Here is a 13,400-nt window from a genome sequence, read left to right on the forward strand (position 1 = left end):
TGCCATGTATGTTGTCATGGGTAAATTTCAAGAGTTTAACCATGCTGGGTTCTTTTGTGGTGGCTTTAGCTTTGATAAGTAGTTTTCACAATTTTGCTTACTATTTTAACATTCTTCCAGTAAATGTGTGCCTGACTGCCTTTTTAGAAGGAATATTGAGTTGTATTAAAGGGAAGCTGTCAGGTAATTTATGTGTTCTAACCTAGTAGCAGTGTGAGGTGTGGCCTAGTAACCCCTTCCTACCCATCCCTGTGTTGTAATAATGTGAATGTATAAAAATGTGTTTATTACTTATGTGTTCTGTATGTAAATGAGCAGGGGCTCTAGCCCCATGGGCGTCGCATCACCCTGTGGGCGTTTGCATATTTTCCATGGTATCATGCCTCTGTGAGCCAGATACCATGGATTTACATCAGTGACGTTACCGTCGCTACTTCACATCCCGCACGTGCGCACTTACCACTCCCCCAGCCTTGTTATGCGGGTGCTTGCTCCTCGTCTTCAGTCGCGCTCTGCGCATGACCGGAAACGCAGGAGTCTTCTGAGCATGCGCAGAGCGCGTCTGAAGATGAGAAGCAAGCAAGGCTGCGGGAATGGTAAGTGCGCATGCGTGGGATGTGAAGTAGAGACGGTCACGTCACTGATGTAAATCCATGGTATCCCGCCCACAGGAGCGGGATACCATGGAAAATTTGCAAACTCCCACAGGGCGATGCAATGCCCATGAGGCTAGAGCCCCTGCTCATTTACATACAGAGCACATGAGTAATAAACACATTTTTATACATTCACATTACACAATATTACAAAACAGAGAACGGTAGGAAGGGGTTACTAGGCCACACATCCCACTGCTACTAGGTTAAAACACATAAATTACCTGACAGGTTCCCTTTAAGTATCTGGGGCCCAATAAATACCATTAATGCTACCCAGTCCAAGTGATAGATAGATGATCTTATAGGTGAAGACCACCTCATTTTGTAGTATTACCTACTAAAATAAAGAAGTAGTATAGTTCAGGCAAATAAAAAATTGAAGTTTAATAAATACATGTTACACCTGTTGTAAAATAGGCAGACCTCTCACATGTATAGTTTGCTTGATAAACCTTCCAGCTACTTTGTCTAAATTAGGAGCAAATTGATTGAAGATTACTTCTACCTGGGATGGTAGAAGACACACTTATCTTGGCGATGGATTGGACAGCTAGAGGGGTTATGGAGGAGGCTGTTAATTTTTTTTTTTGATAGGTGTAATTTCATCAGTTTGCTGATAATTTATGGAAAGTAAATGATAACCCCCCAGCCTGACATTTTTTATGAATTTCGCTCACTCCCTGGGTTGCAGACTGGCACCGCTGCAAAAAGAACTTGCGATGACATACACTTTATGCCATACATACACATACAGCTCTCCTACTGATAAAAACACAGCTCTCCTAGATACACAAACAGCTTTAAAACATGCACACCGTCCGGCCGTTAGGCTCTTCCTGTCTTCACATGTGTCCGCCTCTGCACTGGGGGTCAACTGCCAAAGTCCCAGTCACTGCCCTGGGAGTGGCACTTGGCGTCTGCCTCATGTCGGGTGCTTACTCAAGCCCTTCCCAAGAAAAGGTAAGTCCGGAAGAAAAGGTAAGTTTGGATGCCCTCTGTGGTTCAGTGGGTCCACTTCTGCTTGCCGCCTTACTATCAACAGTGGCGAGCATTACAGTTTGCTCAGGGCATGCACGCTGCTAATTCAACTTTTCCGCTTTTGTCTGAACTGTACCATGAGATGTTGCACATGCGAGGTCAGCAAAATCAACTTCTTGCCCACCTATGGTCAGTAAATGTCCATCTGATTGCTGCAGCTCCGGCTCCGTCTGAACGTTCCAGCTCTGGTCGTCTGCATCCGGACCTCTTCTGGTTGCTTTACCTTAATTTGACGGCGACCCAAATCAATGCCGAAGTTTCAAGAACCAGCGCGCTTAGCACTTTGAGCTGTTGGCCCATCAGTTTTCTTCAGACAGGTCCAATGTGGCGTTACTGCTTTCGCACCTCGGGGGAGAGGCTTTCACTTGCATTAATCCCCTGTTGGACATAAATGACCCAATTTCCACTGATATGCAGGAATTTCTGCAAGGTTTCCAGAGAGTTTTTGAGGACCGGTTTGAGTTATCTTGGTTTTGTCCTCTTCTCTGTACTTGTGTCATGGAGTTCTGATAGTGGAATAATATGCAGTTCAGTTTTCCAACCTCGCTTCTAAATTAGGATGATATGATCAAGCATTTGCAGCCATGTTTTGGGATGTTCTATCTGGGAGAATCAAGGACAAACTGGCCGGTCATGATATACCCGCTTCTCTGGATGATCTTATCTCCTTAGCCATGAGGGTCAGTTATAGGTTCTAGGAATGATCCTTGAAGGTTTCTTGCAAGAAAGAAACCTATTCGCCTGTCTCCATCCTTCCAGAGGCCATTTGCTTCCCATTTTTCAATTTCCGTTCAGATTCGTAAGTCTTAGCAAGTGAATAGTATCAAAATGTCTGATCAACAATGTGAAAATCGCCGAGCCTTAGGTCTATGTGGAGAAGCAGAGCACCTCGTCCAAACCTGTACTTTGAGGCCGGAAGCCTCTTGCATTGGCTCGGTAGGAGGGATCACCCTCGTGACAGCAGTTCCTCTTATAGATTTTATCATGTTCAAAATCATAGTGATTATGTCATAAATATACACAATCAATGTATACGTTACCATATTTTGAAATTCCTTCCAGGAATGTGACTGATTACATGACCTGAAAGTGCCTACAGCTATAAAGAGAGTGCAGCATCCGTGCAGATCCTGCTATCTTTTTTTTCCTACACCGCATCAATCAGATAGATCAGTGTAGGGCAGGAGGAAGAAAATAGTTGTTTCATTCACCAGGAAAGATGCTATCAGCGTTCTCCTCCATCAGAATAAGCTTCTCCGGCACTGTAAAACATACACTTTTCACCAACATTTATTGTTATCGTAAAGATACTGGAGCTAAAAAGTAGATTAGTTTATAATGCATTTTTGCCATGTATGTTGTCATGGGTAAATTTCAAGAGTTTAACCATGCTGGGTTCTTTTGTGGTGGCTTTAGCTTTGATAAGTAGTTTTCACAATTTTGCTTACTATTTTAACATTCTTCCAGTAAATGTGTGCCTGACTGCCTTTTTAGAAAGAATATTGAGTTGTACTTAAAGGGAAGCTGTCAGGTAATTTATGTGTTCTAACCTAGTAGCAGTGTGAGGTGTGGCCTAGTAACCCCTTCCTACCCATCCCTGTGTTGTAATAATGTGAATGTATAAAAATGTGTTTATTACTTATGTGTTCTGTATGTAAATGAGCAGGGGCTCTAGCCCCATGGGCGTCGCATCACCCTGTGGGCGTTTGCATATTTTCCATGGTATCATGCCTCTGTGAGCCAGATACCATGGATTTACATCAGCGACGTTACCGTCGCTACTTCACATCCCGCACGTGCGCACTTACCACTCCCCCAGCCTTGTTATGCGGGTGCTTGCTCCTCGTCTTCAGTCGCGCTCTGCGCATGACCGGAAACGCAGGAGTCTTCTAAGCATGCGCAGAGCGCGTCTGAAGATGAGAAGCAAGCAAGGCTGCGGGAATGGTAAGTGCGCATGCGTGGGATGTGAAGTAGAGACGGTCACGTCACTGATGTAAATCCATGGTATCCCGCCCACAGGAGCGGGATACCATGGAAAATTTGCAAACTCCCACAGGGCGATGCGATGCCCATGAGGCTAGAGCCCCTGCTCATTTACATACAGAGCACATGAGTAATAAACACATTTTTATACATTCACATTACACAATATTACAAAACAGAGAACGGTAGGAAGGGGTTACTAGGCCACACATCCCACTGCTACTAGGTTAAAACACATAAATTACCTGACAGGTTCCCTTTAAGTATCTGGGGCCCAATAAATACCATTAATGCTACCCAGTCCAAGTGATAGATAGATGATCTTATAGGTGAAGACCACCTCATTTTGTAGTATTACCTACTAAAATAAAGAAGTAGTATAGTTCATTCAAATAAAAAATTGAAGTTTAATAAATACATGTTACACCTGTTGTAAAATAGGCAGACCTCTCACATGTATAGTTTGCTTGATAAACCTTCCAGCTACTTTGTCTAAATTAGGAGCAAATTGATTGAAGATTACTTCTACCTGGGATGGTAGAAGACACACTTATCTTGGCGATGGATTGGACAGCTAGAGGGGTTATGGAGGAGGCTGTTAATTTTTTTTTTTGATAGGTGTAATTTCATCAGTTTGCTGATAATTTATGGAAAGTAAATGATAACCCCCCAGCCTGACATTTTTTATGAATTTCGCTCACTCCCTGGGTTGCAGACTGGCACCGCTGCAAAAAGAACTTGCGATGACATACACTTTATGCCATACATACACATACAGCTCTCCTACTGATAAAAACACAGCTCTCCTAGATACACAAACAGCTTTAAAACATGCACACCGTCCGGCCGTTAGGCTCTTCCTGTCTTCACATGTGTCCGCCTCTGCACTGGGGGTCAACTGCCAAAGTCCCAGTCACTGCCCTGGGAGTGGCACTTGGCGTCTGCCTCATGTCGGGTGCTTACTCAAGCCCTTCCCAAGAAAAGGTAAGTCCGGAAGAAAAGGTAAGTTTGGATGCCCTCTGTGGTTCAGTGGGTCCACTTCTGCTTGCCGCCTTACTATCAACAGTGGCGAGCATTACAGTTTGCTCAGGGCATGCACGCTGCTAATTCAACTTTTCCGCTTTTGTCTGAACTGTACCATGAGATGTTGCACATGCGAGGTCAGCAAAATCAACTTCTTGCCCACCTATGGTCAGTAAATGTCCATCTGATTGCTGCAGCTCCGGCTCCGTCTGAACGTTCCAGCTCTGGTCGTCTGCATCCGGACCTCTTCTGGTTGCTTTACCTTAATTTGACGGCGACCCAAAACAATGCCGAAGTTTCAAGAACCAGCGCGCTTAGCACTTTGAGCTGTTGGCCCATCAGTTTTCTTCAGACAGGTCCAATGTGGCGTTACTGCTTTCGCACCTCGGGGGAGAGGCTTTCACTTGCATTAATCCCCTGTTGGACATAAATGACCCAATTTCCACTGATATGCAGGAATTTCTGCAAGGTTTCCAGAGAGTTTTTGAGGACCGGTTTGAGTTATCTTGGTTTTGTCCTCTTCTCTGTACTTGTGTCATGGAGTTCTGATAGTGGAATAATATGCAGTTCAGTTTTCCAACCTCGCTTCTAAATTAGGATGATATGATCAAGCATTTGCAGCCATGTTTTGGGATGTTCTATCTGGGAGAATCAAGGACAAACTGGCCGGTCATGATATACCCGCTTCTCTGGATGATCTTATCTCCTTAGCCATGAGGGTCAGTTATAGGTTCTAGGAATGATCCTTGAAGGTTTCTTGCAAGAAAGAAACCTATTCGCCTGTCTCCATCCTTCCAGAGGCCATTTGCTTCCCATCTTTCAATTTCCGTTCAGATTCGTAAGTCTTAGCAAGTGAATAGTATCAAAATGTCTGATCAACAATGTGAAAATCGCCGAGCCTTAGGTCTATGTGGAGAAGCAGAGCACCTCGTCCAAACCTGTACTTTGAGGCCGGAAGCCTCTTGCATTGGCTCGGTAGGAGGGATCACCCTCGTGACAGCAGTTCCTCTTATAGATTTTATCATGTTCAAAATCATAGTGATTATGTCATAAATATACACAATCAATGTATACGTTACCATATTTTGAAATTCCTTCCAGGAATGTGACTGATTACATGACCTGAAAGTGCCTACAGCTATAAAGAGAGTGCAGCATCCGTGCAGATCCTGCTATCTTTTTTTTCCTACACCGCATCAATCAGATAGATCAGTGTAGGGCAGGAGGAAGAAAATAGTTGTTTCATTCACCAGGAAAGATGCTATCAGCGTTCTCCTCCATCAGAATAAGCTTCTCCGGCACTGTAAAACATACACTTTTCACCAACATTTATTGTTATCGTAAAGATACTGGAGCTAAAAAGTAGATTAGTTTATAATGCATTTTTGCCATGTATGTTGTCATGGGTAAATTTCAAGAGTTTAACCATGCTGGGTTCTTTTGTGGTGGCTTTAGCTTTGATAAGTAGTTTTCACAATTTTGCTTACTATTTTAACATTCTTCCAGTAAATGTGTGCCTGACTGCCTTTTTAGAAGGAATATTGAGTTGTACTTAAAGGGAAGCTGTCAGGTAATTTATGTGTTCTAACCTAGTAGCAGTGTGAGGTGTGGCCTAGTAACCCCTTCCTACCCATCCCTGTGTTGTAATAATGTGAATGTATAAAAATGTGTTTATTACTTATGTGTTCTGTATGTAAATGAGCAGGGGCTCTAGCCCCATGGGCGTCGCATCACCCTGTGGGCGTTTGCATATTTTCCATGGTATCATGCCTCTGTGAGCCAGATACCATGGATTTACATCAGCGACGTTACCGTCGCTACTTCACATCCCGCACGTGCGCACTTACCACTCCCCCAGCCTTGTTATGCGGGTGCTTGCTCCTCGTCTTCAGTCGCGCTCTGCGCATGACCGGAAACGCAGGAGTCTTCTGAGCATGCGCAGAGCGCGTCTGAAGATGAGAAGCAAGCAAGGCTGCGGGAATGGTAAGTGCGCATGCGTGGGATGTGAAGTAGAGACGGTCACGTCACTGATGTAAATCCATGGTATCCCGCCCACAGGAGCGGGATACCATGGAAAATTTGCAAACTCCCACAGGGCGATGCGATGCCCATGAGGCTAGAGCCCCTGCTCATTTACATACAGAGCACATGAGTAATAAACACATTTTTATACATTCACATTACACAATATTACAAAACAGAGAACGGTAGGAAGGGGTTACTAGGCCACACATCCCACTGCTACTAGGTTAAAACACATAAATTACCTGACAGGTTCCCTTTAAGTATCTGGGGCCCAATAAATACCATTAATGCTACCCAGTCCAAGTGATAGATAGATGATCTTATAGGTGAAGACCACCTCATTTTGTAGTATTACCTACTAAAATAAAGAAGTAGTATAGTTCATTCAAATAAAAAATTGAAGTTTAATAAATACATGTTACACCTGTTGTAAAATAGGCAGACCTCTCACATGTATAGTTTGCTTGATAAACCTTCCAGCTACTTTGTCTAAATTAGGAGCAAATTGATTGAAGATTACTTCTACCTGGGATGGTAGAAGACACACTTATCTTGGCGATGGATTGGACAGCTAGAGGGGTTATGGAGGAGGCTGTTAATTTTTTTTTTTGATAGGTGTAATTTCATCAGTTTGCTGATAATTTATGGAAAGTAAATGATAACCCCCCGGCCTGACATTTTTTATGAATTTCGCTCACTCCCTGGGTTGCAGACTGGCACCGCTGCAAAAAGAACTTGCGATGACATACACTTTATGCCATACATACACATACAGCTCTCCTACTGATAAAAACACAGCTCTCCTAGATACACAAACAGCTTTAAAACATGCACACCGTCCGGCCGTTAGGCTCTTCCTGTCTTCACATGTGTCCGCCTCTGCACTGGGGGTCAACTGCCACAGTCCCAGTCACTGCCCTGGGAGTGGCACTTGGCGTCTGCCTCATGTCGGGTGCTTACTCAAGCCCTTCCCAAGAAAAGGTAAGTCCGGAAGAAAAGGTAAGTTTGGATGCCCTCTGTGGTTCAGTGGGTCCACTTCTGCTTGCCGCCTTACTATCAACAGTGGCGAGCATTACAGTTTGCTCAGGGCATGCACGCTGCTAATTCAACTTTTCCGCTTTTGTCTGAACTGTACCATGAGATGTTGCACATGCGAGGTCAGCAAAATCAACTTCTTGCCCACCTATGGTCAGTAAATGTCCACCTGATTGCTGCAGCTCCGGCTCCGTCTGAACGTTCCAGCTCTGGTCGTCTGCATCCGGACCTCTTCTGGTTGCTTTACCTTAATTTGACGGCGACCCAAAACAATGCCGAAGTTTCAAGAACCAGCGCGCTTAGCACTTTGAGCTGTTGGCCCATCAGTTTTCTTCAGACAGGTCCAATGTGGCGTTACTGCTTTCGCACCTCGGGGGAGAGGCTTTCACTTGCATTAATCCCCTGTTGGACATAAATGACCCAATTTGCACTGATATGCAGGAATTTCTGCAAGGTTTCCAGAGAGTTTTTGAGGACCGGTTTGAGTCATCTTGGTTTTGTCCTCTTCTCTGTACTTGTGTCATGGAGTTCTGATAGTGGAATAATATGCAGTTCAGTTTTCCAACCTCGCTTCTAAATTAGGATGATATGATCAAGCATTTGCAGCCATGTTTTGGGATGTTCTATCTGGGAGAATCAAGGACAAACTGGCCGGTCATGATATACCCGCTTCTCTGGATGATCTTATCTCCTTAGCCATGAGGGTCAGTTATAGGTTCTAGGAATGATCCTTGAAGGTTTCTTGCAAGAAAGAAACCTATTCGCCTGTCTCCATCCTTCCAGAGGCCATTTGCTTCCCATCTTTCAATTTCCGTTCAGATTCGTAAGTCTTAGCAAGTGAATAGTATCAAAATGTCTGATCAACAATGTGAAAATCGCCGAGCCTTAGGTCTATGTGGAGAAGCAGAGCACCTCGTCCAAACCTGTACTTTGAGGCCGGAAGCCTCTTGCATTGGCTCGGTAGGAGGGATCACCCTCGTGACAGCAGTTCCTCTTATAGATTTTATCATGTTCAAAATCATAGTGATTATGTCATAAATATACACAATCAATGTATACGTTACCATATTTTGAAATTCCTTCCAGGAATGTGACTGATTACATGACCTGAAAGTGCCTACAGCTATAAAGAGAGTGCAGCATCCGTGCAGATCCTGCTATCTTTTTTTTCCTACACCGCATCAATCAGATAGATCAGTGTAGGGCAGGAGGAAGAAAATAGTTTTTTCATTCACCAGGAAAGATGCTATCAGCGTTCTCCTCCATCAGAATAAGCTTCTCCGGCACTGTAAAACATACACTTTTCACCAACATTTATTGTTATCGTAAAGATACTGGAGCTAAAAAGTAGATTAGTTTATAATGCATTTTTGCCATGTATGTTGTCATGGGTAAATTTCAAGAGTTTAACCATGCTGGGTTCTTTTGTGGTGGCTTTAGCTTTGATAAGTAGTTTTCACAATTTTGCTTACTATTTTAACATTCTTCCAGTAAATGTGTGCCTGACTGCCTTTTTAGAAGGAATATTGAGTTGTACTTAAAGGGAAGCTGTCAGGTAATTTATGTGTTCTAACCTAGTAGCAGTGTGAGGTGTGGCCTAGTAACCCCTTCCTACCCATCCCTGTGTTGTAATAATGTGAATGTATAAAAATGTGTTTATTACTTATGTGTTCTGTATGTAAATGAGCAGGGGCTCTAGCCCCATGGGCGTCGCATCACCCTGTGGGCGTTTGCATATTTTCCATGGTATCATGCCTCTGTGAGCCAGATACCATGGATTTACATCAGCGACGTTACCGTCGCTACTTCACATCCCGCACGTGCGCACTTACCACTCCCCCAGCCTTGTTATGCGGGTGCTTGCTCCTCGTCTTCAGTCGCGCTCTGCGCATGACCGGAAACGCAGGAGTCTTCTGAGCATGCGCAGAGCGCGTCTGAAGATGAGAAGCAAGCAAGGCTGCGGGAATGGTAAGTGCGCATGCGTGGGATGTGAAGTAGAGACGGTCACGTCACTGATGTAAATCCATGGTATCCCGCCCACAGGAGCGGGATACCATGGAAAATTTGCAAACTCCCACAGGGCGATGCGATGCCCATGAGGCTAGAGCCCCTGCTCATTTACATACAGAGCACATGAGTAATAAACACATTTTTATACATTCACATTACACAATATTACAAAACAGAGAACGGTAGGAAGGGGTTACTAGGCCACACATCCCACTGCTACTAGGTTAAAACACATAAATTACCTGACAGGTTCCCTTTAAGTATCTGGGGCCCAATAAATACCATTAATGCTACCCAGTCCAAGTGATAGATAGATGATCTTATAGGTGAAGACCACCTCATTTTGTAGTATTACCTACTAAAATAAAGAAGTAGTATAGTTCAGGCAAATAAAAAATTGAAGTTTAATAAATACATGTTACACCTGTTGTAAAATAGGCAGACCTCTCACATGTATAGTTTGCTTGATAAACCTTCCAGCTACTTTGTCTAAATTAGGAGCAAATTGATTGAAGATTACTTCTACCTGGGATGGTAGAAGACACACTTATCTTGGCGATGGATTGGACAGCTAGAGGGGTTATGGAGGAGGCTGTTAATTTTTTTTTTTGATAGGTGTAATTTCATCAGTTTGCTGATAATTTATGGAAAGTAAATGATAACCCCCCGGCCTGACATTTTTTATGAATTTCGCTCACTCCCTGGGTTGCAGACTGGCACCGCTGCAAAAAGAACTTGCGATGACATACACTTTATGCCATACATACACATACAGCTCTCCTACTGATAAAAACACAGCTCTCCTAGATACACAAACAGCTTTAAAACATGCACACCGTCCGGCCGTTAGGCTCTTCCTGTCTTCACATGTGTCCGCCTCTGCACTGGGGGTCAACTGCCACAGTCCCAGTCACTGCCCTGGGAGTGGCACTTGGCGTCTGCCTCATGTCGGGTGCTTACTCAAGCCCTTCCCAAGAAAAGGTAAGTCCGGAAGAAAAGGTAAGTTTGGATGCCCTCTGTGGTTCAGTGGGTCCACTTCTGCTTGCCGCCTTACTATCAACAGTGGCGAGCATTACAGTTTGCTCAGGGCATGCACGCTGCTAATTCAACTTTTCCGCTTTTGTCTGAACTGTACCATGAGATGTTGCACATGCGAGGTCAGCAAAATCAACTTCTTGCCCACCTATGGTCAGTAAATGTCCACCTGATTGCTGCAGCTCCGGCTCCGTCTGAACGTTCCAGCTCTGGTCGTCTGCATCCGGACCTCTTCTGGTTGCTTTACCTTAATTTGACGGCGACCCAAAACAATGCCGAAGTTTCAAGAACCAGCGCGCTTAGCACTTTGAGCTTTTGGCCCATCAGTTTTCTTCAGACAGGTCCAATGTGGCGTTACTGCTTTCGCACCTCGGGGGAGAGGCTTTCACTTGCATTAATCCCCTGTTGGACATAAATGACCCAATTTGCACTGATATGCAGGAATTTCTGCAAGGTTTCCAGAGAGTTTTTGAGGACCGGTTTGAGTCATCTTGGTTTTGTCCTCTTCTCTGTACTTGTGTCATGGAGTTCTGATAGTGGAATAATATGCAGTTCAGTTTTCCAACCTCGCTTCTAAATTAGGATGATATGATCAAGCATTTGCAGCCATGTTTTGGGATGTTCTATCTGGGAGAATCAAGGACAAACTGGCCGGTCATGATATACCCGCTTCTCTGGATGATCTTATCTCCTTAGCCATGAGGGTCAGTTATAGGTTCTAGGAATGATCCTTGAAGGTTTCTTGCAAGAAAGAAACCTATTCGCCTGTCTCCATCCTTCCAGAGGCCATTTGCTTCCCATCTTTCAATTTCCGTTCAGATTCGTAAGTCTTAGCAAGTGAATAGTATCAAAATGTCTGATCAACAATGTGAAAATCGCCGAGCCTTAGGTCTATGTGGAGAAGCAGAGCACCTCGTCCAAACCTGTACTTTGAGGCCGGAAGCCTCTTGCATTGGCTCGGTAGGAGGGATCACCCTCGTGACAGCAGTTCCTCTTATAGATTTTATCATGTTCAAAATCATAGTGATTATGTCATAAATATACACAATCAATGTATACGTTACCATATTTTGAAATTCCTTCCAGGAATGTGACTGATTACATGACCTGAAAGTGCCTACAGCTATAAAGAGAGTGCAGCATCCGTGCAGATCCTGCTATCTTTTTTTTCCTACACCGCATCAATCAGATAGATCAGTGTAGGGCAGGAGGAAGAAAATAGTTTTTTCATTCACCAGGAAAGATGCTATCAGCGTTCTCCTCCATCAGAATAAGCTTCTCCGGCACTGTAAAACATACACTTTTCACCAACATTTATTGTTATCGTAAAGATACTGGAGCTAAAAAGTAGATTAGTTTATAATGCATTTTTGCCATGTATGTTGTCATGGGTAAATTTCAAGAGTTTAACCATGCTGGGTTCTTTTGTGGTGGCTTTAGCTTTGATAAGTAGTTTTCACAATTTTGCTTACTATTTTAACATTCTTCCAGTAAATGTGTGCCTGACTGCCTTTTTAGAAGGAATATTGAGTTGTACTTAAAGGGAAGCTGTCAGGTAATTTATGTGTTCTAACCTAGTAGCAGTGTGAGGTGTGGCCTAGTAACCCCTTCCTACCCATCCCTGTGTTGTAATAATGTGAATGTATAAAAATGTGTTTATTACTTATGTGTTCTGTATGTAAATGAGCAGGGGCTCTAGCCCCATGGGCGTCGCATCACCCTGTGGGCGTTTGCATATTTTCCATGGTATCATGCCTCTGTGAGCCAGATACCATGGATTTACATCAGCGACGTTACCGTCGCTACTTCACATCCCGCACGTGCGCACTTACCACTCCCCCAGCCTTGTTATGCGGGTGCTTGCTCCTCGTCTTCAGTCGCGCTCTGCGCATGACCGGAAACGCAGGAGTCTTCTGAGCATGCGCAGAGCGCGTCTGAAGATGAGAAGCAAGCAAGGCTGCGGGAATGGTAAGTGCGCATGCGTGGGATGTGAAGTAGAGACGGTCACGTCACTGATGTAAATCCATGGTATCCCGCCCACAGGAGCGGGATACCATGGAAAATTTGCAAACTCCCACAGGGCGATGCGATGCCCATGAGGCTAGAGCCCCTGCTCATTTACATACAGAGCACATGAGTAATAAACACATTTTTATACATTCACATTACACAATATTACAAAACAGAGAACGGTAGGAAGGGGTTACTAGGCCACACATCCCACTGCTACTAGGTTAAAACACATAAATTACCTGACAGGTTCCCTTTAAGTATCTGGGGCCCAATAAATACCATTAATGCTACCCAGTCCAAGTGATAGATAGATGATCTTATAGGTGAAGACCACCTCATTTTGTAGTATTACCTACTAAAATAAAGAAGTAGTATAGTTCAGGCAAATAAAAAATTGAAGTTTAATAAATACATGTTACACCTGTTGTAAAATAGGCAGACCTCTCACATGTATAGTTTGCTTGATAAACCTTCCAGCTACTTTGTCTAAATTAGGAGCAAATTGATTGAAGATTACTTCTACCTGGGATGGTAGAAGACACACTTATCTTGGCGATGGATTGGACAGCTAGAGGGGTT

Source organism: Anomaloglossus baeobatrachus, chromosome 2, assembly GCF_048569485.1.
Source record: "Anomaloglossus baeobatrachus isolate aAnoBae1 chromosome 2, aAnoBae1.hap1, whole genome shotgun sequence".
Taxonomy (NCBI): Eukaryota; Metazoa; Chordata; class Amphibia; order Anura; family Aromobatidae; genus Anomaloglossus; species Anomaloglossus baeobatrachus.